The sequence below is a fragment of the Papio anubis genome, chromosome 4 (genome assembly GCF_008728515.1).
Source record: "Papio anubis isolate 15944 chromosome 4, Panubis1.0, whole genome shotgun sequence".
NCBI lineage: Eukaryota > Metazoa > Chordata > Mammalia > Primates > Cercopithecidae > Papio > Papio anubis.
In genome coordinates, this window is record NC_044979.1 from 101,511,898 (window position 1) to 101,538,767 (window position 26,870).

The following is a 26,870-nucleotide window of genomic DNA, read 5'->3' on the forward strand; positions in this document are numbered from 1 at the left end:
CTCATGAAGGAATAAGCCACACTTTTGTTTCAATGAAGTTTTACTTTTATCAGCTTTCTGCAGTGTAGAGCAAGTCTATCTTATTCAAAGTTGGGACAGTCGCATTCCCTTGAGGATCCTTTTCACCCAGTATCAGTCTGTCATGGAAATCTCCTGTTTGCTTATGATCTGGTTTGAATGTCTTTCCCTGAATTTCCTAGGTGTGTTTTCATGATGCTAGGCATTAGACAGAAATTCCAGGGATGGCAAGCCATGTAGAACACAATTTTAAATTATAAGAAAGTTAAAAACAAAGCAAGCCAAAAATCCCATATTCTTTATTTGGTAGTTCATAATATGGCAATTGAGTGTTCATTAACTTATGGGTATAAATAGAGTTAGTTTGACTGCATATGAGCTACATTTTTTACTTTTCTCAAAAATATGGCATAGGGAGAAAATAAGGGGTTTGTAGCTATAATGTATGTATTCAAATCCTACCGCCTATATTGTATGGGGAAATGTATTTAACCTTGGATCTTCAGTTTCTTCATCTGTGCAATGTAGATAGTAGTTTTTGATTCATAGGGCTAATATAAGTTTTAAATGAGATAATGTCTGTAAACACTCAGCACAGTGCCTTGCATTTAGAACATACCCATGCTTAGTTCCTTTCTAAGTTTGTCTTAACACAAATTTATTCTTTAAGACAACAAGAAGGCTGCTGGTGTTGAGGGCATGTTTACTAAATTGCAGACAAAAGCATTCTAGTCTTACTAATCAAAGAAGAATTCAGCCATTTTGATTCCTGTATACAGGATTGAGATGTATGGATTTAACTAAGCAGTAGATACTAGGGGGAAAAAAATGGATATAAATGCTTCTTTTACTCTTAACTAGTTGACTCTTTAAACTGATTGCCAGAGAAGGGTGTCATGTGAAGAGCTACCTTGATGATATCCCTAAAGTAACTCCCAACTAAACTGAGGGTAATTGGGTACTCAGAGATATCCAATAGTAATCCATGAGGGATTGATATAGTTTGAATACTTGTTCCTGCCCAAATCTCATGTTGAAATGGGATCCCCAATGTTGGAGATGGGGCCTGGTGGGAGATGTTTCAGTCATGGGGGTGGATCTCTTCTGACTTGGTCCTGTCCTCATAACAGTGAGTGAATTCTCCAGAGATCTGGTTGTTTAAATGTGTGGCACCCCTGCCTCTTGATTCTGCTTTTACCACCTGCTCTTCACCTTCCACCATGATTGTAAACTTCCTGATGCCTCTCCAAAGCCAAACAGTGTCAGCACTATGCTTCCTGTACATCTTGCAGAATCATGAGCCAGCTGAACCTCTTTTCTTTATAAATTACCCAATCTCAGGTATTTATAACAATGTAAGAATAACCTAATACAGGAGGGTTAAGTGCTCTCAGACTGTTTTATGTTCAGTGTTCCTGGTGTGGAATAGCAAAATATAAACTAACTCTTGTTAGGATTATATCAGAAGCCTGGGCTTTTTTCTTACTAAGGTTTGTTGACATAAATGTTAGTTGTAAAGGTGTTGGTTCTTCTTGAACCATTGAAGAGCTCTTTAGACTAAAATGTCTTGGAATCATTACCCTAGGCAATACTGAGGACATTCTAGGTCAGGAAATCCATGGCAGAAAATCCTACAGGGAACAGTGCAGGAAGTGTATGTCAGTAATATGACAAGTACTTAATGACCCTGATATTGGTGAGTATCCAAGACAATCTATAGGCAAAATGAGTTCACTCAGTTTTCTATGACATGTCCCAGGATTCTCCCTTTCAATCAATCATGTAGGGGGTTGGTAGAGAAAGGCGGAAAATGAATGCTCACTTCCTATACTACTGTGTCAGGTCAATCCAGTACAGTTTATCAGGTATTTATTAAGCAATCCTTTCCTATGAGCAAAGTAAATGAAAATACTTTCCAGCTGTCTGGAGTGGCTTAGAAAACTTTCCCCCAAACATTCATTTGTGTCCTGAAAGCATTTTATATCTCAGTTACAGCAATGAGCAATTCACAGCCCATGCAGCCATTTTGAGTCATGATTAGCAGTTCCATTTCAAGATTAAAGATTAAGAAAGCTGCCTCCATTTTGTTACTTTTCTATATGGCCAGAATTAACATGTTCATTGTTAAAAAGCAATTTCAGTTTTCTTATTGACTTTCATCTATTCTGTAGAGCAAGTAATCTAAGTCATAAGAGTGTACATTTTCCCCCATGGGGATCAGTAAAGCAAGGTAGTAAAGGAAATTTTTTGTGACTGGTTATAATGCAGCCCATAAACTTTTTAATGTGTTTTGAATTGGCCTGCTTCTAAAAAATTTTATTCACCTATCCTCTGTTATCTTAGTTTATTTTACATAGTATTGTAACTATTTGTTTATGGTTCTGTCTTCATCTTACAAAGAGAGTTCCTTAATTTAGGAAGAATATCTTATTTTTATATCAATAGTACCTAGAAGAGTGCTAGCTCAGAGATTCGGCTCAATATGAAATCTTTGTTGAGATGAAATACAAAGAAATAAGATTCAGGTTCAGATGTGAAATCCAGTCCAAATTTCATTACTCAGCTCTAGACCTATGTATCCAAACTGACTGTGCAATTAGTATTATTACATTCACCATTACACATACAATCATAAAACATATAATGATGACTCTATCAAGTTTACAGGCCATTTATCATGCATTATTGAATTAGTCCCTGTGATAATTCTGTGAAGGAAGCATCTGTAAAAGAAGCATCTACACTGTATTGATGATAATCCTGAAATGGAGACATGCCCAATGTCATAGCTAGCAAGTGCTGGAGCCAGGGTTGCAACTGAGCACTTGTGACCCTAAGTCCTAAGCTTTCCATCTTTTCCTTTGTCTAATACAGGGTGTCTCAATGTCATCAATCCTGATGTTTGGGTTAAAAAATTATTTGGGGTAGGGCTGCATCCTTGGCCTCTATCCACCAGTAGCATTCTCTACCCCATTGCAAAAATCAAAAATGTCTCTAAACATTGCCAAAGGTCCCCTTGGTGAAAAATCAGTTCTAGTTGAGACTCAATGGTATAGTAACAAGCACAGTGTGGTAAATGTTCTGGAACAGGCATAAGCAAAATGAGGGGAAAAGATGGGGACTTCCTACACAGTGGAGGCGGCATTTGATTTGAATCTTTACTGTAGAAAGATTGAATTGACCTGGCAGGACTTACTGTGATGAAAATGAATACCAAATATTTGTGGAGCATGCATGATGTGTCAAATTTAACTCTAAGGGGGGAAATACAATAAAAGTATTGTTAAAATGAAACACCATCTTAAAGCCCATCTAGTGGAACATAGAGCAATTTGGGGCCACTCAATCTCATGCTATGCATTTAACAGCTAGATTTATCATATCTACTAAAGATTACTTAGGAAAGAATTGCCTCCTATTTATTCTTGTAGCTTACTAACCTATAAATCAGCCTCAATCATCATTTAATTGTACTGTACATAGAGATTGTGTTTTCTAATAACTTTCTGGCTCATTGGGAATGTTAAAAAAAAATATTGAGCTTGAGTCTCTGTGCATGAATGTGAAAGGAAGGAAAGCTTACCTTCAGCTCTCTTCATCTAGCCAGGGCTCTTGGACCTACTTGGAAACTCTATCAGTAAACATGACAACTAATTCTCTGGCTTGGTTTGGTGAACATAAAACAGCCAGACTAAATCCTCTGCTTCCCTTGTATTTAGAATTGTTGGAAAACTGAGAAAGATTCTGATATCTCTAAAATAACATGCTCTCCTTCCTCAAAATAACTTTAGAAAGTGTATCACAATTGGTATATAGATAGTCTCTGACATATGATGATTTGACTTAACAATTTTTCAACTTATGATGGGTTTATCAGGGGATTAACCCCATTATAAATCAAGAAGCATTTGTACTTTTTGAGCTCTAGGAGTCAGATAGGCCTACGTCGCGAGTCAGAGAGGCATAGTCAAACTAGTTGTATGGGAAAAAATGGTTTAACATCTGTGAAGCTCAGTTTCCTCATCTCTAAAATGGGATAATAATAACTTCTACCTAAATTTTGTGTGAGAAGTAAGAAAATGTTGTAAAACTTTAACTGTGGGGCTTGGCACAAACCAATATAAATGGTGGCTATCAATATCATCTCATTATCTTAACGATTTTCAAATTATACTTCCTTCTCTAATGCCTGCTCTATAAATGAAATGGTATTGACCACTTGCACAAGTTGGAAAACTGAGATTAATTTTGACCACTGTGTCCCCCAACAGTAATCAGTCTGTAAGACCTGCAGTTTTTTTCTCCCACATAGTACTGCGATAACACACTTATCTACATTTCTACTCTTGGGGCCATGATTACAGTCACCATAATATCTTACCTGGTCCCCAGCCTCCTTTTTTCAGTCTTGTTGCTTCCACTTATTCTATTCTCCATATTGAAGCAAGAAGACCTTTTCAGAATGAAAGTCTGATCATGTCACTTCCCACTGCCCTCAGAACAAAGTTCAAACCCCTTATTGGCATGCAAAGTCCTTCATATTTTGGTTACTCCTTCCCTTTCCAGTTACCTCACTTGACATTGTCTCCTCATATATTATGCAGTAGCCATGCTGAGGTTCTTGTAATTTTTCAAGTGGAATTTATTCTCTCTCTTGACCCTAGACCTTTGCACCTTTGCACATGCTGTTCTCTCTCCCTGAATCATCCTCCTTCTCCCCACCCCATGCAAAGGATAGAGGCTTACATTTACTTACTCATACTTTATGAAGGCTATTCCAGTCAAAGTTAATTACATTACTTAGTTTATTGAGAAGACATTAAGACTGCGCCTCTTCTTTTAGCCTGGTTTCCCACTAATGGTAGAAGCATTATGTCAGAGATTTCAGAGACCTTAGCCCTAGTATGCAGTATGTCAAAAACTCACTTTGTGACACTGTCAAATCTCTTAACTTTTCTGGGTCTCACTTTCCTCACTCCTACTTTCCCATTGTAGGATACTCTTGTAGATCCAAAGAGGTTATAATAATTATTTACTTATTAAAAATGTGGAAAATGCATGACATAGGTTTTCAATCTCACCTTTTGTCATCTCCCTCAACCCCCCACTGACCGGAGCACCTCCTCCTTGTAGTTTCTTTTCCTTTCTCAGCCTCCTTGGCTAAATTCTATCCCTTTTTAAAATCACGCGTAGACTGTAATTTCCAGGATGCTTTTTCCAAACCCTTGAAGCTGGACTGAGCTCCTTACCTGTTAGATCTCATAGAATCCTTTCCTTTTCCCAAAACAAAAACAACAGCAGCAGCAACAACAAAAACCCTTACTAATTATATTGCCATCTTAGAACTTATTTGTCTTCTTTCTTAGAGAGTGAACAACTTCAACTTATTCTGAGTATCTCTTTGTCACTAAGGATGATATCTGTATGTTGGAAGACAGACCTGAAAGGGAAGTGTTCTATTTGGAAGAGTTTTCTTGGAATTACAGTGCTTTGGTTATGAATTGCCCATTGTTTCATGGACCACCATATATATAACAAAATACATTCATTTTCATGAAGAAAGTTTCTTTTTTAAAAAAATCCAGTGATGCACACATCGTTATTCTGAATTAACTATGCTTCTAAAAAGGAAATTGATTTCCCAAGATAATGTTAATAGGAACCATGTTTTGATAGGGTCCTGTTCTCCTTCAGTGCTCTGAGTACTGCACGCTCCCACAAAAATAAGATATATAAATACATGTATAACTAATGGGTAATCGAAGTATGGGAATTGAGGTTGTTTATGTGTGTGTGTAGATGCAATTCTATGCCCAGTTTTATTTTAAAGATCAAGTCTATTAAAATCTTTTAGAATTAAACTATTAAAACAAGGACGTCATTTTGCAAGTACAGTTCTGGCCATGGCATTTCAGTTAAAGTACGCTGTGTCATTAGCCTTTTTACAAAGCCACCACATCCTGGTGGATGCCGAGACAAAGTTGTGGTCTTCTCAGGGCTGAGAAGGCAGTACATGCCACAGAGGAAAAGGAGGCTGTTTTGTCATGTCAGCCTTGACATACTCCTGGGCTCCCGAGAGGCAGAATTTCAGCCACTGGTGATGAAGGCAGGGAGAAGTCTTAAGAGACAAGAGAGATCTCCCAGAATAGGCCGAGGGCTAGTTTATAGGGCTAGAAGGAAGGTATTCATATCTTGCTCATTGATGCTTGGAGCCCTGCTGAGAAACGTCATGAGCTGTCATAGAGGAAGAGGAAAGAGTTGATGAGGCCTCCTCCCCTCATTCCCCTGCTCTTTAATCTCAGCACTTCCAATTCATCTTTTCTCATCTTGGGGTTCCTCTTTGTTTGAAGTGAAATATAATTTGAAATGCACAAGATCTTTTCCATCATTTTAAACTCTAATAATGCAACTTATTAAAATGAAGGATATTGTTGAAATGCATGTCTCAAGAAAAACATTATTTTTAGGTAGTGCTTTAGCATTATGTCATATATAAGAATGCATGGCGAATGTAGCAGTGGAATTTAATTCAAAAAATGAGGTCAATAATGTGCCTACTCATCTTCCTAATGTGAAATCGTCTCATCTCTCAACTAAAATACTTCATAGATAGTGAAATTCTATGGATGATAAGACTGACTCTGTTAGTTCTTACTCACAATTTGGACTTTTTTATGGGTTCAGGAGTATGAGTGTATGTGTATGTTTTGCTCCCTCTGAATTTTCCAGTAGAATTTCCAGTGAATTGAATCTCTCCATCCTGAATATCAAGTTCTGCTGTCCTCATTTCCAGTGATGGTTTGCAATGCAAATCATTGAGTTGGTAACACACAGTGCCATAACCATGGTAACCAAAGAATACAAGTTTGCTTTACTTCCTCAGTGAAGTGCATTCCAGTCCTGCATTCAGACCTGCCAACAGGTCAAAGGGCATTAAAGGAACAGCAAGAGGTTTCATAGAAATAAAACTACAACTGAAACCATTGTATTCATTCCCCACACACTCTTCCTTTGAGTCCAGAAGTTGTTACTAATAACTCCTGCCGCTCCTAATGACGTTTTTACCACTTTCTTTCTTGTAAAGAAGCGGGTAGAGAGAATCACTTTGTGTCTTTACCCTCAACTTGACCATGGCTTTAGGCAAACAGACTGTCTTGGCTTTCTATGACCAACTTTTAAATAGGAACAGATAGAAACTTAGGTCATTATTCTGCAGTCACACTGGCTTTGTAGTCTTAGCTGCTGGAACATTCAAGGAGACAAAAAGGTACACATGACCTCCACACATATTTTGATGCCAACTACAGCAAGTTGCAAGACCATTTTTCTGCTGAGACTCCTTTATTCTGGTACAGTAACTCTTACACTTTTTTTTTTTTTTTTATATCCAGCCTATTGGGGAGGGATATTAGCTCTCTGCTCTCATTTTCTCTCAGTTGGAATGAAAGGGCAGTGATGGCATATTCTGAAACTTCTTTACCTGCAGCTGTGTGACTGGGTGATTCCTAGGAAGAAAAACTATTAGCAAGTAGATGAAGTGATCTAGTTGTCATGGATTTGGGCCTAGATGATTTCATTTACCCTCAGGACTACCTAGGTGGCTGCCATTAACATGGAAAGGTCTAAAACACAGGAGATGAAAATACTTTAGGCTCAAAATTGCTCAGTTATAGCCTCTATGTTCTGAATACTAGTTCAAGCAATGCTTCTGAGGAGTGAAGCAGAAATTATATTTCCCCTTCTTTTTATTGCTATTCTTTGTACTTAAGACTTTTTTTGTCTTTCTTGCTTACCTGAAGGAGGCTTAATTCATTAAGAAAAAGCTGAAGAAATGAACTCTCTCATTTTTAATTAATCAGTGAATTCACTAAATATAAAGACTGAATGTGATGTACTGGAGCCATGTAGGATTTTTTGGTACAGGTGGAACCCACTATAGAAGTAAAAATGTCTGCTTTTGACAGAATCGAGAAAGCTGACTCAGGGATAGAATTGCCAGGTAAAATTTAGGATGCCCAGTGACATTTGAGTTTTAGATCAACAGCATATCTGGGGGGTATAAGTATGTCCCAAATAATGGGGCACAGTTATAAATAAATAGGTCACAGTTGTGCCCATAAATGTAGTTTTTGATCTGAAATTCAGATGTAACTGCCTTTTATTTCTATTTGCTAAGATAATTCAATTCAAAGATGAAAATTGAAGAAGATAATGAGAAAAATCATCCATTTTGCCACTGTAAATTTTTCACTGTAATTTTCCATTGAGAAACTTTACTGGTATGTTGCTTATTGTACAATATTGGGAAATGACTTAATAGTGGGGTTCAAACCTTAAAAAAAGGAAGCAATCGTCCAATAAGTATGACAGATCCAGAGTTCATTACTTGTTTCATAATGTGAACACATGAGAGTTTTTCTTAATCAGTTTCCCAACTAGATATTGAAACTGATCATGATTATGATAAAGTAGGATCTATATTTGCTGATTAAGGCACCCAAAACCACCTGATTAGCCTTGCTCAGAACTTTACTACAAGTACTGTTCAAGTGGGCATCCAATGTTCTAGGAGATATTGATACTTTGTCTTTTGGGGTTGCCTCCAGAGCAGGGCTGGGAAAACCCCAGGGCTGGTCATCTCCCAGAGCAGGCTCCTCCAGGACTTTAGAGGGAGCCCAAATGGAGCTGGGTGTAGAGCTGCTCTGTACATCAAAAAGCTGGAAAGCACTGACCAGAGTATCAGAGCATAGTTTAGGCATGTTGGAATTCCTGCAGAGTTTGCATAATTACAAGATGGTCTCCATGTACTACAAAGGAAAATAAAACAAGTTGATAAATTTTAGGAAGAAGGAAATAATATAGAGAAAATAAACATTCTCCTTGGTAACACTTGGAGATTATCTAGAGTACAAAGAAAATGGCACTAAGTATACCTATACAGTTATAAAAATAATTCATGAACATCATGATTAAAATTAAGGAGCATATGAGAAGTGTTATGATTTTTTCGTTGTTGTAGTTTCTGAACTGGTTTGAGGTCTCTTTTTAGTGTATAAATAAGATAATCGCTTTCAGAGAAGACATTCACTGGGGGAGCATTAGGTTTAGATTGGGTCAGTCCAAGTGGGGCCTGTGAGCTGTGAAAATAAAATGCGTGAAACCAAAGAAATGTATTACTCACAAGTCCCAGACCGTCTAGGGGTGCTGACAGGAGGCCTACAGGAACCCCGCAGGAAACTCAACCAGTAGAAGGGAGCAAGAGAGAGAGGGAGTCTGTGGGACTTTATTAAGACCCATGGGTGTTATTCTTTAGGCTTTCCCACAGGGGTTGTGGATTGGATAGTTTAAAGAAAACACACACACAAGGGAAAGCTTATTTACATGACTTTGATGTTGATCATTAGGTTTTACCTTAGCAGCTGTGGGGTGTGTTAGGTTTTGGGTCAGTGAGATGAGGAACAAGTGTGCTATAATACAAACAACCACATAAGGAGGAGAAGTGTTAACTGAGCCGAAGGTAATAAAGTACAACTGCATTTTAAACAACTTATGTCAGGCCTAAAAATGAATGTCAGGACAGTAGCTATATTAAGCAAATTTATGACAGTAAGAAAATAATCATCCCAATCCACCAAGAGAGTTTCCCTATTGGCATTCTGAACTAACTTCTTTCCATTTTGAGATAATATATATATATAATTTATAACATGTTTATTTTACTTTGTTGTGTGTATGTTTATTGTATCATGAACGTTTTCTAATGACATTAAAGTTTATAGTAGCAACAGTTTTAATATTGGATATTTGAATATTTAAAACTGAATAATTCTGCATTGTTTATTAGAAAAATTGTTCTTTTCTGTTTGTTATGTTGTCCATTAATAAGGACAGTTTTATTTCTTCCTAATTTTATTTCTTTTCTTGCTTTATTGAGCTCACTAGGACATTCTGAAAAAGATTGAATAGAAATGATGAGAGCGAACATCCTTGTGTTATTTGTAATTTGAGGAGGAAGTGCTTAGTCTTGCATTGTTCGGTATGACATTAGCTGTAGGATTTTTCCAGATATCCTTGCAGTTTGTAGAAGTATTTTTATTTCTAGTTTGTTAAGAGTTTTTGACCATGAATGGGTGTGAATGTTGTCAGATTCCTTTTCTGCATCTGCTAAATGATCACATAATTTTTCTCCTTTATTCTGTTTTTATGATGAATTTTGTTCATTGATTTGTTAAAGCGTTTAATGCTTTATGAGAAATGCACTTGCAGGGTAGAAAGGGTAAGGAAAAAGAAAACAGAAGAATGCAAAGTCGATACCAGATGATGTTTTAGCAAGCTGGCCAAGCAAGTTGGCCACTTCACAGAGATGTACTAGTTGTTCAGCCATTCACAACATCTCTAGGCTGATATTTTAATAATAAACCAATTTCACATTCCTTTAACAAACCCTGCTTGGGTTATCCATTTTACATATGGCTGGATTTATTTGCTGGTATTTTGTTAAAGATTCTTGTATCTATGTTTATTAAGAATACTGATATATAATTTGTTTTCTTGAAATGCCTTTATCAGGTTTGGGTATCAGAGTTATACAAGGAATTGAAAAGAATATTTTTCTTTTTTTATGTTCAGAAAAAAATTGTGTCACATTGATGTGACACAATCTCTAAATTGTTGGTAAAATTCATCAGTGAAGACATCTGTACCCAGGGTTTCTCCATGAGAAGGATTTTAATTACAAATTAAATTTCTTCAATGGATATGAATCTCTTAAAAAAATCTTTTCTTTTCTCATGTTAGTTTTAGTCAGTTGAGTTTTCCCAAAAAATTGTCAATTTATCTCTTTGTCAAACGTATTGTCATGAAGTTTCTAGATAACATATGTTTACATTTGTTGACACCCACAGAATCTGCTGTGATATCTTCCTGCTCTTTTTATCAATTGATAAAATATCAATTTTTATCAACTGTTTGAAACTTTTAAAGAAATGACAGTTGACTTTTAAAACTACCTTTGTTATCTGTTTTGCATTTTATTGATCTTTATACTTCTTAAATTATTTCCTTTTTCTACTTACTTTGAATTTAGTTTTTCTTCTTTCCCTGTCTTCCTAAAGTAGATGCATGAGTCATTTATTTTCTAAATTTCTTATTTTCTAATATATGCATTTTAAACTGCATTTTTCTCTAATTTCTTCCCCTGCATCCTACACATTTTGATATATTTCCCTTATCTTTTAGTTCAAATATTTTATGATTTTTCTTGTGATTTCTTCTTTGGCCCACTGGTCATTTTAAGCATTATGGTTAAATTTCTAAATATTTGAGAATTTTTTAGGTACTTTAAGGGTTCCTAATTTAATGTATCTCAATACATGATCTGTATAATTTTGATCTTTTTAAATTTATTACTATGTGTCTTATGGCCCAGTATATGGTCTAGGTCAGGGATCCCCAACCCCCAGGCTGTGGACTAGTATTAGTCCCTGGCCTACTACGAACCAGGCCACACAGCAGAAGGCGAGTGGCAAGTGAGCAAGTATTATTGCCTGGGCTCTGCCTCCTGTCAGATCAGCCATGTTACTAGATTCTCATAGGAGTGTGAACCCTATTGCACATGCGAGGGATCTAGGTTGTGTGCTCACTATGAAACTCTAATGCCTGATAATCTGAGGTGGAACGATTTCATTCTCAAACCATTCCCTGCTACCTCCACAACCCTCCTTCCAGTGGAAAAACTGTTTTCCACCAAACCAGTCCCTGGTGCCAAAAAGGTTGAGGACTGCTGGTCTAGGTGAATGTCCCATGTGCATTTGGGAAGAATTTGTGTTTTGCTGGGTGGAATGTTTGGTTAAAATGTTCATTAAGACAAATCTTTCATATTCTTTCTGAATTTCTGTCTACTTTTCTTGTTTATCAGTAGAGATGTTAAATCTCCAGCTCTGAATTAGATTTGTCTATTTCTTTAGTCTTGCCAGTATTTGCTTCATGTCATTGGAAACTGTTTTATTGTATTTTCATTTAAGATTGAGTCTTCTTGATTTGACCTTTTACTATGATAAAAATTTCTTTTTTTACTCCGCTAATAGTTTTTGTCTTGAAACCTACTTTATCTTGTATTAATGTAGCTATATCAGCTTTCTCATGCTTAGTGTTTGGATGTTAAATTTTTTCTGTCCTTTTACTTTCAACCTCTCTCTGTGTCTATATATTTAAAGTTCGTTACTATAAGCAACATATAATTTGTTTTTCTTTTTTCCTAGCCAGTTGATCATCTCTATTTTGTAGTTAGGTGTTTATTCCATGTATATTTAATGTAATTATTGATGTGTTTTGTTTAAATATTACCATATTGGTATTTGCTTTCTATTTGTCCATCTATTTTTTATTTGTGTTCCTCCTTTTCTGTTTTATTAGGGAGAGGTGGTTGAATTACATAATTTTAAATTACATTTTATCTTCTCTTTTTAAGACTTTTATTATGATTCTTTTAAATTTATTTTCATCTCATTTTTTAGTGTTTTCCCTAGAGTAGCAGTGTCTAATAAAGCTTTCTACAATGATGGAAACATTCCAGTCTAAACTGTGCAATAGAGTAGCTCACTAGCCACATGTGACTTAAGAGCACTTTAAATATGGCTAATGAAACCAAGGAACTAAATATTTAATTTTATTTAATATGAATTAATTTAAATGTAAATAGCCATATATGTGTAGTGGTTACCTTGTCAACAGCACAGTTCTACGGATTATAATATTTGCCTAACTTATCAGAATCTATCATTAAAATATATTATACTATTTCACAATGTAGAAACCTTATAATGGTATACTTCAAAATATCACCCTCTTACCTTTTATGCTCTTGTTTTCACACACAGTTTGATTCTATGGCTATATCAGTCTCACAGTACCTTGCAAATATTAACCAATCATTAGTCTTTGAGAGAAATATAAATGTATTTTTATTTATCAGTTGGATTACATGAAGATAGACTCAGTAGATATGTAATTAATAATTATATGTGTGTGTATACATATAGATGTACATATATTTGTATACATATGTGTGTGTGGGTATATTCCTAAACATAATAGAAATAACTTTTAAGTTTTTTAAATCAAATTTTTACTTCCTGTTGAATCAGTTTTCTAACTCATATAACTTGTCTTCAATCCAAAGGTCTCTTAAAAGCACTTTCTTTTTTAATATGGTCTGCTGAAGATGAATTCTTTTACCATTTTTTAACATCTGAAATGCTTTGTGTATCCTTTATTTTTGAAGAATATTTTAACTGGCTATAAAGCTATAGATTCATATTGATTTTCAGTTGTTTGTTTTGATTTTAGAAGGGTAAATGAGTCTTTCAATTATCTCTGGCTCTTTTTGCTCCTGATAAGAGATCAAGGATCATTTTTATTTGTTGTTCCTCTCTGTGTAATGTGTCTTTGTCTTCTAGATACTTTTAAGATTTTTCTCCTTATCTTCAATTTTCAGAAGTTTGAGTATGGTGTGACTCAGTGTAGTCTTCTCGCTTGGGATTTACTGAGCATCCTGGATCTGTAGTTTAATACATTTCTTCAGTTTAGGAAAATGCCAGGCTATTTTGATTTGAAATATTTATTCTCTAATCTGTCTCTCTTCTCCTTCTGGGGCTTCAAAAATATAATCACTTGATATTTTCCTATAGATCTTGGGTCTTATGTTCCATTTTGAAAATCTTTTTTTCTTTGTAGTTCTGTTTTGATAATATCTACTGATTCATCTTCAAGCTCAGTTATTTTCTCCTCTGCTGTGTCCAGTCTGCTGCTATACTCATCACAAGAATTCTTCATTTTTATTACCACATTATTTTTCATGTCTTGCATTCTTTTTGTGGTTTTTTTCCAACATTTTTCATCTTCCTGTTGGAAGTCTCCTCTATTCACATCTTTTCCATGTTTTCAACTAGATTCTTTAGCTTATTTATTATCATTATTTTAAAGTCCCTGTCTGATAATTTCACCACCTGGTGTATCTCTAGGTCTGGTTGTATTTACTGTTTCCTCTCTTAATGATGGGTCTCATTTTCATCTCTCTTTCTCTTTCCTGTAATTTCTTATTAAATACTAAATATTATATATAAAACCAAAAAAGATAAAAAACTGAAGTAAATATTTTTATAATCTTCAACAGGAACATCCTTTTTATCTATCAAGTCACTTGTATAGAGCACTGAGTCAATCTAGTCTGTAGTCTTGCTGGGTCTTGGATTTGCTGTCACTTTAGTTAGTTTGAGTTCATCACTGAGTTGAAATAATAGAAAGATAGAATCAGAACCTTCCCTTTATCAGGGACTGGGATTTTTGAGTTTGTATAAAACTTGTCTCAGTTCTGCATTCAGTCTGAAGCAGGCCTCATTCACCTGCACCTTACGAGTCATTTCTCTTAGCTCTTCTCCTCACTTAGCCATAGGTAGCTGCTGCCTCTTATTCAGAGTTAAGTCTTGGAAAGCTTAGGGGAGTTTCTCTTAGTTATTCTGCTCTATTATGAGGCTTTCAGCAGGGTTTGCATGCCTGAGGTTAAGGGAAAATTTCACTTAGCTATCCTGCCCTCCTGTAGCCATAGCCTGCTGTTGCTTCCTGTTTATTGTATGCTTGGAAGGGGTGTGTGTGTGTGTGTGTGTGTGTGTGTGTGTGTGTGTGTGTGGTGTGTGTGTTTCCCTTTCCAAGGACACTGCCTGTCGAAGAGGAACTGGTCTTTTTACTATCCTACTTTGCTCCCAATCTTCCTGGTGAATACTCACATAAAGCCCATGGAAGAGACACTGTGAGTGGCTGACAGTTTCACCTGGGACCCATAGGGGTTCTAAAGTATTAGACACCCCACAATTGGTGTTTAAACATTTATTGAAAATTATATCATTTTATCTTACTCATGGAGTTTTTCTCCTCCTTTTACTGCTTCGCAAATATGAAAACAGACATGGGTCTTTTCTCTGCTACAAGAGACTTGCCATTTTCTAGGTATTAATTTGTTAGTTTCCCCCCCCTCCATTTTTAACAAAAGTCTATGATTTTTTAAAAACTTGTCTAATAAAATTAGACATTTGACACTTTATTTTATGATACATTATATTTGGAGACTATTTAACTGCTTTTTATGCTATATTTTATTGTTTTTCACTCTTCTTATTCCATTGATTTTTAAAATAAAAATGACATTATTTATTTATTCATAATAAAAGTAATTCATGGCTGTTAAAAAACATTCAGACAAATCTGAATTAAAGAAATAAGAATGCAAGTCACCCAGCCTACCATTCAGAAATAACAATATTTAGCATTTTGGATTAGTATCTTTTAAATATAAATATTGATTGTTTTCTTCTCCCCCAAAAATGAGATCATAGTGTACATATTTTTCTGTGACATTTTTTCTATAACAAAATATTCCAGACATCTTCTGGGATAAATCAAGAACCATACATTGTCACAATTATTTTTAATGGATGTACAATATTCCATCAGGTAAAAATCTATAACTTATATAATAGCAATTCATTATTGATGGCATGTAGGTCTTTTTCTAAACTTTTGCTCTAACAGCGAACACTGGACTGATCTTCAGAAATATTTATGACTATTTCCTTTGAAAAAATACTTGAAGTAAAATTATTGGACTTAAGTCTATACAATACAAAGGACTCTCGTGTAGTCTTCTGATTCCTTGTTAACATTTTACTTCCCCTGCTTTTTTATTGTCTCTCTCTATACACACACAAACACATACACACACACTATGTATATAGTGTCTTTCAAGAGTAAATTGCAGATATAATGTTCTTTTTTCCTTAAACACTTCAGTGTTTATTTTCTCAAACAACAGGCCAGTTTTTTTACATAATGATAGTATAATTATCAAAATAATAAAATGTGCATTGACACAATACTGTTATCTGATCTACAGACCATATTCATAATTGGCTTTTGTCCCAGTAAAGTCCTTAAAGCAAACATAAAAATATGGCCCAGAGTCTAATCTAGTTGTCATATCATTTCAGGGTTTTAAAATTCTTCGATCTTTTTTTGTCTTTCATGACATTAACATTTTTAAATACAACAGACTAGTTATTTTATAAAATGTCCCTCAATTTGGATTTATTAGATATTTTTCATAATTACATTTGGTTTATTAAAACATGGAAATAGCACAGAAATAACCACTGTCTTTCTGAGTGCTTCATATCAGGAGGAATATGATGTTGCTATATTCCGTTACCCGAGATGTGAATATTGATCACTTGGTTAAGGAAGCATCTGCTAAGTTCCTCCATCACGAAGTATTGTTTTTCCTTTTGCATTTCTTGAAGAAACATTTTGAGGCTATCTTGATATCCTATTATTCATTGGACTCTCACCCCCTAAGTTTTGCACCCAATTATGGTGGTTCCTGAAATTATTTACTACCGTGATGCAGTTAAGTTGATAATTCTCTAACTCCGTCATTCTTTTTACCATTATTTGTGTTACTCTACTGTAAAGAATATCTCATAGTATGTATCTGTTAGACATTGGTACATATTGCCTAACTGCTCTTCGGTAAATTTTTACTGATTAATATTTATTTTTACATGATTAGTGGTAATTTTCCCATGACTTAGATCAGCAGTCTCCAACCTTTATGGCACCAGGGACCAGTTTCATGGAAGACATTTTTTCCATGGCCCAGGGGTGGAGTAGAGGATGGTTTCAGGATGATTCAAGTGCAGTACATTTATTGTGCACTTTATTTCTATTGTTATTACATTGTAATATATAATGAAATAACTATACAACTCACCATAATGTAGAATCAGTGAGAGCCCTGAGCTTGTTTTCCTGCAACTAGAGGGTCCCTTCTGGTGGTGATGGGAGACAGCAACAGATCATCAGGCATTAGATTCTCATAAGGAGCTCACAACCTAGATCCCTCACATGTGCAGTTCACAATATGGTTTGTGCTTCTGTGAGAATCTGATGCCACCACTGCTGATGAGATGGGAAGTGGATCTCAGGCAGTAATGTGAGCAATGGGGAGCAGCTGTAAATACAGATGAACGTTCACTTGGTCGACTGCTACTCACCTCCTGCTTTGTAGCCTGGTTCCAAACAAGCCACAGACTGGTTGGCCCAGGGACTGAGGACTCCTGATCTAGATGTTTTCACTCTAAGAAATTCTAATCTGAGAATCTTAATATGATAACTCATTGTTCTTTTATTTTTCATTTCCTTGAATATCAATAAGGCTCATCATATTAACATTTTTTAGTCATTCATAGATTTTTTATTTTTCAATTACCCAAACATTACATTGCTTCTACTTCTATGTGTCTTTTTCTTACTGGTTTTTAATTTCATTTTTTACATGAAGAATATGAAAATGTTTAATGTTATATATATTGCAAATATTTTTAATCTTTTTTACTTTCTAAATATTGTAACCTGTTTATCATTTTTTGCTACTGTAAAATTTAAATCATTATCTGGTTAAATAATTCATCATGAGTTCCCTTCATTGGCTTTGATGTCATTTTACATAGACCTTCATCACTTCATGATTAGAAAAACATTTATGAATATTGTATTCTAGGACTATTATTATTTTATTTTTTCACATTAAGTCCTTAACACTATTGGAATTCATTTTGATGTATTGTTTTTAGAACTCTACCTAATTTTTGTTTTGTTTTGTATTTTTTTGAGCTTTAAATTTAGAAATAACTGTAGTTTCACATGGAGTTGTAAGAAATAATACATAAATCATGTGTACATTTTACCTAGTTTCCCCCAATGGTAACGTCTTTCAAAACTGCAGTGTAATATCACAATCAGGATATTGACATTAATACAATCAAATAAGAATATTTCCATCACCACAGGATGTCTAGTGTTGCTCTTTAATAACCATACCTTTTCCCTCTTGCCCCATCTTCTTCTTAACCCCTGGCAACCACTAATCTATTCTTCTTTTCTACAATTTTGTCATTTTAATAATGTTACATAAATGAAATCATATAATAGGTGACTTTTTGGGATTGGATTTTTTCACTCAAATTCTCTGGAGATTCATCTGACTTGCTGCATATCTTAGTCTGCCTGGGCTGCCAAAACAAAATACCATAGACTAGGTAGCTTAAACAATAGAAATGTGTTTTCTAACAGTTATGGAAGCTAAAAGTCCCAGTCCAAGATGCTAGCAATTCAGCTTCTGGTGAGGGCTTGTCTTGCAGATGACTGCCTTCTTTCTCTGTTGTCACATGGTGGAGAGACAGAGAGCACATGCTCTCTGGTGTCTCTTCTTATAAAGACACTAATCCTATCTGATCAGGACCCTACCTTTAGGACCTCATTTAATTTTGATTACTTGTGTAAAGGCCAAATATAGTCACATCGTGAATTAGGGCTTTAACATATGAATCTGAGGGACACACAATAGAGTCCACAGCCTTACATGTATCACTCATTTGTTCCTTTCTATTGCTGAGTAGTATTCCAAGATAGGAGTGTGCCAGTTTGTTTAACCATTTACCTCTGGGGTTTTTAAATATCAGGTTTTTACTATTATGGGTAAAGCTACTATATATATCTATGTACAGAATTTTATGTGGACATTTAGTTAGGAATTTGGGCAAGATAAAAAAATATCAGAGCTTAGTCCTCAGGACAAATGCTCAGGAAATTGAATGTATTCACTACTATAGTATCATAAAGAATAGTTTCACTGCCAAAAAATCCCTCATGCTCTCCCTATTCATTCCTCTCTCCCCTAACCTTCAGCAACTACTGATTTTTCCCCATCTCTATAATTTTGCCATTTTTAAGAAAGTAATACAATGGGAATCATGAAATATGTAGCCTTTTCAGACTGCTTTTCACTTAGTAGTATGCACTTACGGCACCTCCATGTCTTTTTCATGGCTTGAGAGCTCATTCCTTTTTCACATTGAGTAATATCCCATTATTTGGATGTACCAGTTTATGTATACATTCACCTACTGAAGGACATCTTGGTTGCTTCCAAGTTTTGACAGTTATTAACAAAACTGCTATAAACATCAATGTGCAATTTTATGTGTGAACATACGTTTTGTTTTTGTTTTTGTTTTTTTGAGACAGGGTCTTGCTCTGTTGCCCAGGCTGGAGTGCAGTGATGCCATTGTGGTTCACTGCAGCCTCAACCTTCCAGGCTCAAGTGATCCTCCCAACACAGCCTCCCAAGTAGCTGGAACTACAGGTATGTACCACCACACCTGGCTAATTTTTGTATTTTTTGTAGAAATGGGGTTTCACCATGTTGCCCATGCTTGTCTTGAACTCCTAAGCTCAGGCAATCTATTAATCCTCCCACAGTGCTGGGATTACAGATGTGAGGCACGGCACTTGGCACGGCATAAATTTTCAACTCTCTGGGTAAATACCAAAGAGCACAACTGATAGATCGTATGTTAAAGGTGAGCTTAGTTTTGTAAGAAACCACCAAACTGTCTTCCAAAGTGCCTGTACTGTAAGAGTTAAAAAGAGGAAAGAAGCACAAAAAACAGTTCAACAGTCAAAGACAGGTTTATTTTGGAGATAAACCTGAGAGGAGCTTCTGGCTGATTTTGGTTGGGTGCACTTTCTCTTATAGACTAAGGTTATTTAAGGGTTCAGGGTGAGACAGCTTATCACAGGCTCAGAATGTTTCTGTATGCGGGAGAAGTTTATTGAAGCGCTGGAATGTCTCTGGTTGAAGGGGAGGTTATCTTGGGGCTGACATTTCTCTGGCCAGTGGGCAAGTTATCTCGGGGCTGGCATGTATCTGGTCAGGGAGGGGTTTGGAATATTTCTGGTTAAAGATGTTATTTGTGGTTTATGGTCATGCTGACCTTAGCCGTTAGGTTGATGCCCTTTGGATTTAGGCAGTTTTTTATCGAAGCAAACTTAAAATGGCAGTGCTTGTCCAAGATGGTGATGCTCCTGCTCTGTCAATCCAGACCCCATAGTTATAAAAAGGATGAGGAGTGGTGTTTTCTTTCTAGCTACTTCCTGCTGATGAGGGGATGGAGACTTTTCTGGTCTCAGATTGACTGTAGGAGTAACACCATCTGTAGATATTGTTGGGTAGTTGTCTATGAAATGGCAATGATCCCTGGGTTCCATGGACTTACTAGACATGGGGGTGAAAGATTCCAGGCACCCTCAGTTATTAGTTGTCAGTGCCAGCAGTGAAGAGATTTCCTCCCGTGATGGTTGGGGAGCTTAGAGGCAGTGCCTGCTGAAATGTCTAGTTTTCAGTTCATAGGACTTTAGGACACAGCTTACTTTGGAAACTTGTAGCCAGAAAAATTAGAATTGAATTTAAACTGTAAAAAATAATAAAAATTAAAAAACATTAGTCAAGACTAGAATTTAACAACAGGTGTGCTATAGTTTTTGAAACACAATTTTCTCTCTCCAATTTCCCATTTTTATTAAAAGATAAATCATGGTAGGACTGGTTTGCTTTATTATACTTGGATTAATTGTTTGCATACAGTACAGAAAGAATAATTATTTCTTACATAGGCCTTTTAAATTGGCTTTGATGGAACTTTGTTCCAGAGATGAGATAAGACCTTTTTTTTTATTTTTTTATTTTTATTTTTTATTTTTTTTGAGACAGAGTCTCGCTCTGCCGCCCAGGCTGGAGTGCAGTGGCCGGATCTCAGCTCACTGCAAGCTCCGCCTCCTGGGTTTACGCCATTCTCCTGCCTCAGCCTCCCGAGTAGCTGGGACTACAGGCTCCCGCCACCTCGCCCAGCTAGTTTTTTGTATTTTTTAGTAGAGACGGGGTTTCACCGTGTTAGCCAGGATGGTCTCGATCTCCTGACCTCGTGATCCGCCCGTCTCGGCCTCCCAAAGTGCTGGGATTACAGGCTTGAGCCACCGCGCCCGGCCGATAAGACCTTTTTAAAGCCAAGCCCAGCCATGAATTTGTACCATCAAATACCTATGAGTTGGGTGAATTCCTCTCCTTTTGAGGTTTCAAGATAACTTGGGGTTCCCAGCCTGTCAGAAAGTGACATTATTTACTTACCACAGATCAGAAACCATGTACAGGGACTGTGTACACAAAATATGAGGCTGGTTTTCGAAGGGCTTTATTGCCTTCATAAGTGAAGTTTGATTCCTTAAAGGAAAGCACACCATTCCAGTCAAAGCCTTAGTAAAAATAACCAGTTTTTCCAATTGTGTCCTGTTACAAAAGAAAACAGATTCTTATTCCACTTATGCAAATAACTATATTGTCATAATTTAAGAATACTCACAGATAGTTTCCAAATTCTGGAGAAAATCAGGTAGAGAGAAAAAAGTATGCTCCACATTTTGTTCATGGGAGTATACTAAATTGCTAAAAGCTGTCAATAGCTCAAAAGAAAAGTTTATTTGACTTTGAAAAGCAAAACAAAGGATTACTAATATTTTAAGCAAAATGTCAAAAAGATCACTCCAGTCTCCTATTGGTTCAGTTTATGCAGTTAATTCCTGTTCTGCGTAATATTAATGAACATTTTAGCTCTTCAAGAGTCCTGAATGTTTTTCCTCTATTCTGATGTCACAATCTCCAAAGTTATCAGAAACCTGCATTCAAGAGCACCTGTTACAGCTTTATAGCTGATTATAAAACCACTTTCTAAAGGAGGACCAAAACAAGACAACAATTGTTTATGGATGACAAAAAGTTTTAGGGTAGCCATAGTTAAAGTTACAAGGATATCTGGTACCATTGTGGCACACAACAATTTTAACATAACAATTATAATTATTACTGATAACATACACTAAGATATATCAGAATTATAGGAGTCTGTCATACTTTGGAGCACATACCAATAACATATTTATACAAACATAACCCAAAGAAAGTCAAATACCATTTTATATTTGACAATGCTTCCTGTATGATTTTATAACAAGCCAAAATTTTACCTTTATGTTAGTGTGCTGTTAATATTAAACTCAATTTTTAGTAAAACCTTGTAGACCTATTTACCCAATTTTAATGTTTGACCATATGGTAAGATTTGTATAGACCCTTTTTAACCCTTTATCATTTTTGTTAAAGAGCAAGTTAGTGCTTTAAGAGAAACCCATTGTGCTTTTTTTTTTTAATGCTCAATTTACAGAAAAATTGGATGATACCCTTTCAGCTTTAGCCAAAATGTTTACACACAGAATTTGCTTTACAGTTAACCTTCCGAAACTTGCTTAAACCTTCATTTTTATTTTACTCAACTTAAAACAATTCTTTAACCTTTTAATGTTGGTAAAAATCAACATTCTCATGCCTCCTTATAATCTTCTTACCAAAAGTATGTGTAAATTGTTTTTTCAATAGTCTTAAATATATGTTACACTATTAACTTCTAGGGACCTTTACTTTTGTTGGTAAGCTTGCGATTTTAATTATGTACTAGATAAAGAGCCTAGGACCTAGACAGAAGTGCAGATAAGGTCTGACTTATTCTAGCATTTAACCCCACGTGTCCCAGGTCTTACTTAGCTGCAAGTCACACAAGTTATATAGCTAACAGTTAGCATTCAGGAGGTTAAAGCCCTTTTAAATTACAACACTTCTTGCATAAATTCCCTTTTATAAATATTTTATGACTTACACAATCTCTGAGATGCCTCAAATTTTTGACTTGTAAACACCCCTTTCTTTAAACAACCAGTTAATTTACTTTAGGGCAAGAATTTGCCATGTAAGATTCTTTTTATATAAATTATCTTCTTTAATATCAACAGTGATAACAATTCTTTCCCAAAACAAACTTCCTTCATGTCTGTGGACTAGACTGCCTAAGGCTATAAGATTAGAAGTTAGGATATTTTACTAAATAGTTCAAGATGTAGCTATCTTCGTTAAACCAATATTAACATTTCATTTATTAAAAAGTTACACAAACAAAGATTATTGTTTGGGCTGAGTTATAGTTTTGTAGCCTCTATGCCAAATTTTGACACCTTATAGTATTTGACAGAGATAAGTATGGAACAGCTTGAATAATATATGCAAGCAAAAGTGTATGCTAGCAACTCTTAAGACATTTCTAATCTTACCATAGCAGTAAGTTTTAAAGATTAAGGTCATGTGAACTGAAAGGTCCCACAGCTTTTACTCTTTCCTTAAAAATATTTGATTTAAGCACTATTTTTCTTAGGCCAATTAATTAGAGCTTTTAAAATACAGATTGCACACATAACACATATATAGCCACACAGACAACCAGAAAAATACCCAGTAGTTTATGTTTTTGTTGTTGTTTGTTTGTTTGTTTTGCTAATTTCCCAACTGGGTTATTGGCCTTTGGGTGAGGCCTTTTAAGAATGGGGCCAGGAAAACAATTTCCAGGGCCTAATAAAAAAGCATAGCTGGAAGGCAAAGACAGATTTTGAGAGGTAGTTATTCACCTCTAATTCCAGGAGTTCCATAAGGAAAACAAAGATGTTTCCCAAAACAGGATTTGTGGTGCCTTTTCTGTTTTCCCAAGGAGTCCCAGGCCACCAGAAGTACATGTACTATGAGTGGCAAGACAGAGTGGAGAAAAGTAATTCAGTTCACTGGGAAAAAACCTTTTCCAGGAAAACAAGATTTATGAAGAGGAAAACATAAAGGACTTTTGAATATACTCATAGCTTGGATATTCCTTTTAATTAAGCTGAGCACTCTTTTTCATCAGGGGTGAGGGTGGAGGTTAGACTTATATAAATGTCATGCTAAGTGAAATTAAAGGATTGAGTTATGTGCAGGAATTCCCTGCAATAACAAGAGGGATTTTCCGAGAAAGATCCCAGGCACTGTTCAATCTGTGACAAATCAGACATGGAGAAAGGGACATGATGTTTAGAGAAAGATCCCAGACACAGTACAATCTACGACAAATCAGACATGGAGAAAGGGACACGAACGCAAGCAATGCCTTCAACCCCAGCCACTTCCCAGAGAAGGAGAATGGCAGAGGTGGGTTTTGAAGAGGTAACAGGTGGAGAAAGAGGAGGAGCCAGGTTTGGGGCTGAAGGCTTGGGGGCAGGAAGGATGACTGGGGCAGAGGGTTTAGACAGGCATGGAGCAGATGCAGGAAGGTGAGAATATGAAGGGAGTTCATCTTCAGGGTCAAAAGGGTTTTTGGAGGAAGGAGTTTTGGAGGAAAGAGAGACCCAGGGAGGGTTTTCATTAAGAAGAAGGATTTCATGAGGGGGTGCAAGCATGACACAGGGAGGGTTGGAATCTAGATAGAAGAAAGCCTGAATACAGAGAAGCTCTTGCCATTTGCCATTCCTGTTTATAAAGTTGTCAAGGTTCCTGAGACGTTGAAAGTTAAAGGTGCCATTTTCAGGCCATTGGCTGTCACTATCTAAGTTGCATTGTAATCAGGCCATGTTGCAATAAAAAACTAATGCATAAGCCAAGTTTGGCAAGGTTGTGAAGGGGACAGCCCAATGGAGAGGATGTAGGAATGTGGGATTGTTTGGCATCCATGTGGACAGGTGAGAAGTCGCTGAGGGTGTCTATTTTTGTTCTAGGTGTCCCCAGACAAAAGACAGAAACCTGGAATCCTCTTTCTAAAGAGGATAATCAAGCTGAGAAGAAACAGGGCATCTCCAAGATTTCTTCTAACTTAGTCCCACTGGTCCTCTGAGGACTTGTATGGCAGACCTGAATTTTCCTGGGTATGGCGAGAAAGCCAGGGGAGGGCAGATCTTACCAGTTGGCTGGATTAATGTCCAGTGTTGGATGTTCCAGTTGGAATTGACAAAGGGCCTCTTGGACTAGAGCTACAGGAGGAAGAGACAGAGAGACAGAGAGAGAGAGAGAGAGAGAGAGAGAGAGAGAGAAGGATGAGGGAGGAGGAGAGGAGATAGCAAAATAACTATTGCGGGCAGTCAGAGGTGGATTCCTGAGACTTGAGGATTTTGAGGGCTCACTGGAGAGTAGCCCCAGCCTGAGCCTTGCAGCCCCCTTCAGGTTAGTCGTGCTCCTCAGGCAAATTGCTCAAAAAGTGAAGTGAGAGGCAAGATGGGGTGGGTTCCCAGAGACTCTCAGGATCCAGCAGGACAATCAGCTGCTGTCCACTGCTTCCCTGATTGCAAGAGATCTTCTACCCCTAAAATCTGTCCCGGGTTTTGCCACCAAATGTAAGAGTTAAAGAAAGAGGAAAGAAGCACGAAAAGTGGCTCAATAGTCAAAGACAGGTTTATTTTGGAGATAAACCTGAGAGGGGCTTCTGGATGATTTCAGTCAGGAACACTGTCTCTTCCAGACTAAGATTATTTAAGGGTTCATGAGAAGAGAGCTTATCACAGGATTAGAATGTTTCTGTGTAGGGGAGAATTTTATTGAAGGGTTGGAATGTCTTGGGTTGTAGGGGAGGTTATCTTGGGGCTGACATCTCTCCAGCCAGGGGGAAGGTTATCTCAGGGCTGGCATGTCTCTGGTTGGGGAGGGGTTTGGAATGTTTCTGGTCAGAGATGTTATTTGTGATTTATGGTCATGCTGACCTTAGCCATTAGGCTGACGCCCTTTGGATTTAGGCAGTTTTTGATCAAGGTGAACTTAAAATGGCAGTGCTTGTCCAAGATGGCGATACTCCTGCTCTGTCATGTACTATTAATATTTTGTATTTCTACCAGCAGTAAATGAGAGTTTCTCTTGCTCCACGTCCTTGACAGCATGGTGTTTTTAGTGTTCTGTATTTTGACCATTCTAATAGGTGTTTACTGGTGTCTCATTGTTGTTTAAATTTTCATTTTTTTATGATAAATTGAGTATCTTTTCATATGCCTATTTTCCATTCGTGTATCTTCTTTGGTGAGATATCTCTTATCTCTTTTTCTAGTGAGACTGTGTTTTCTTACTGTTGAGTTTTGAGAGTTCTGTGGATATTTTAGTTTATAGTTCTCTTTATCAGATAATTTTTTTGCAAATGTTTTCTTCCACTCTGTGGCTTGTCTTTTCATTTTCTCTTGACACTATATTTTACAAAGCAGAAAGTTTTAATTTTGATGTAGATCATCATATCACTTTTTTACTTCATGGATTGTCCCTTTGGTGTCATATCTAAATGTTCATCACCAAATCCAAGGGCATCTAGATTTTCTCCTGTGTTATCTTCTTGCAGTTTTATAGTTTCGTATTGTACATTTAGGTCTATAATCCATTTTGAACTAGTTTTTTATCTAGATTAGTTTTTTGCATATGATGTCCAACTTTTATAGCATCACTTGTTAAAGAGATGAACTTTTCTCCACTGTACTGCCTTTGCTTCTTTGTCAAAGATCAGATGACTATTTTTATGTCTATTTCTGGGCTCTCTATTGTGTTCTATTGTTCTATTTTATTTTCAGCACAATGTTGAAAAGGTATGGTAAGAGGGAGCATTTCTAACTTGTACTTGATCTTAGTGGGACAGCTTCTAGTTTTCACCATTAAGTATGATGTTGGCTACAGATTTTTTGTAGATCTTTTTTATCAAGTTGAAGATCCCTAGTTGACCATTATTTTTAAAGATAATAGAAAAGGTACATGGAAAGCAGGTGTGATAGAGCCCAACTAAAATTTTCCTTAAAAGAAATAACCATCATAGAAGATGACCAGTTATTTTGTTAAACTAATATTAAAGAACATATGCTTAATTATCACAAAGCCACTGCTTAGCAGCTCTTTGGTGAAATTTATGCTGTAAAGGGTCACATGTCTTTCAATCTTCTTGTCTGAAAAGTTTGCCTATTCATCCATTATCCCATCTTCAAGGATCAAAACCAAGGGTTCCTCTTCCAAGAAGCTTTTTTTTATACCCCCCCAAATAAACAAC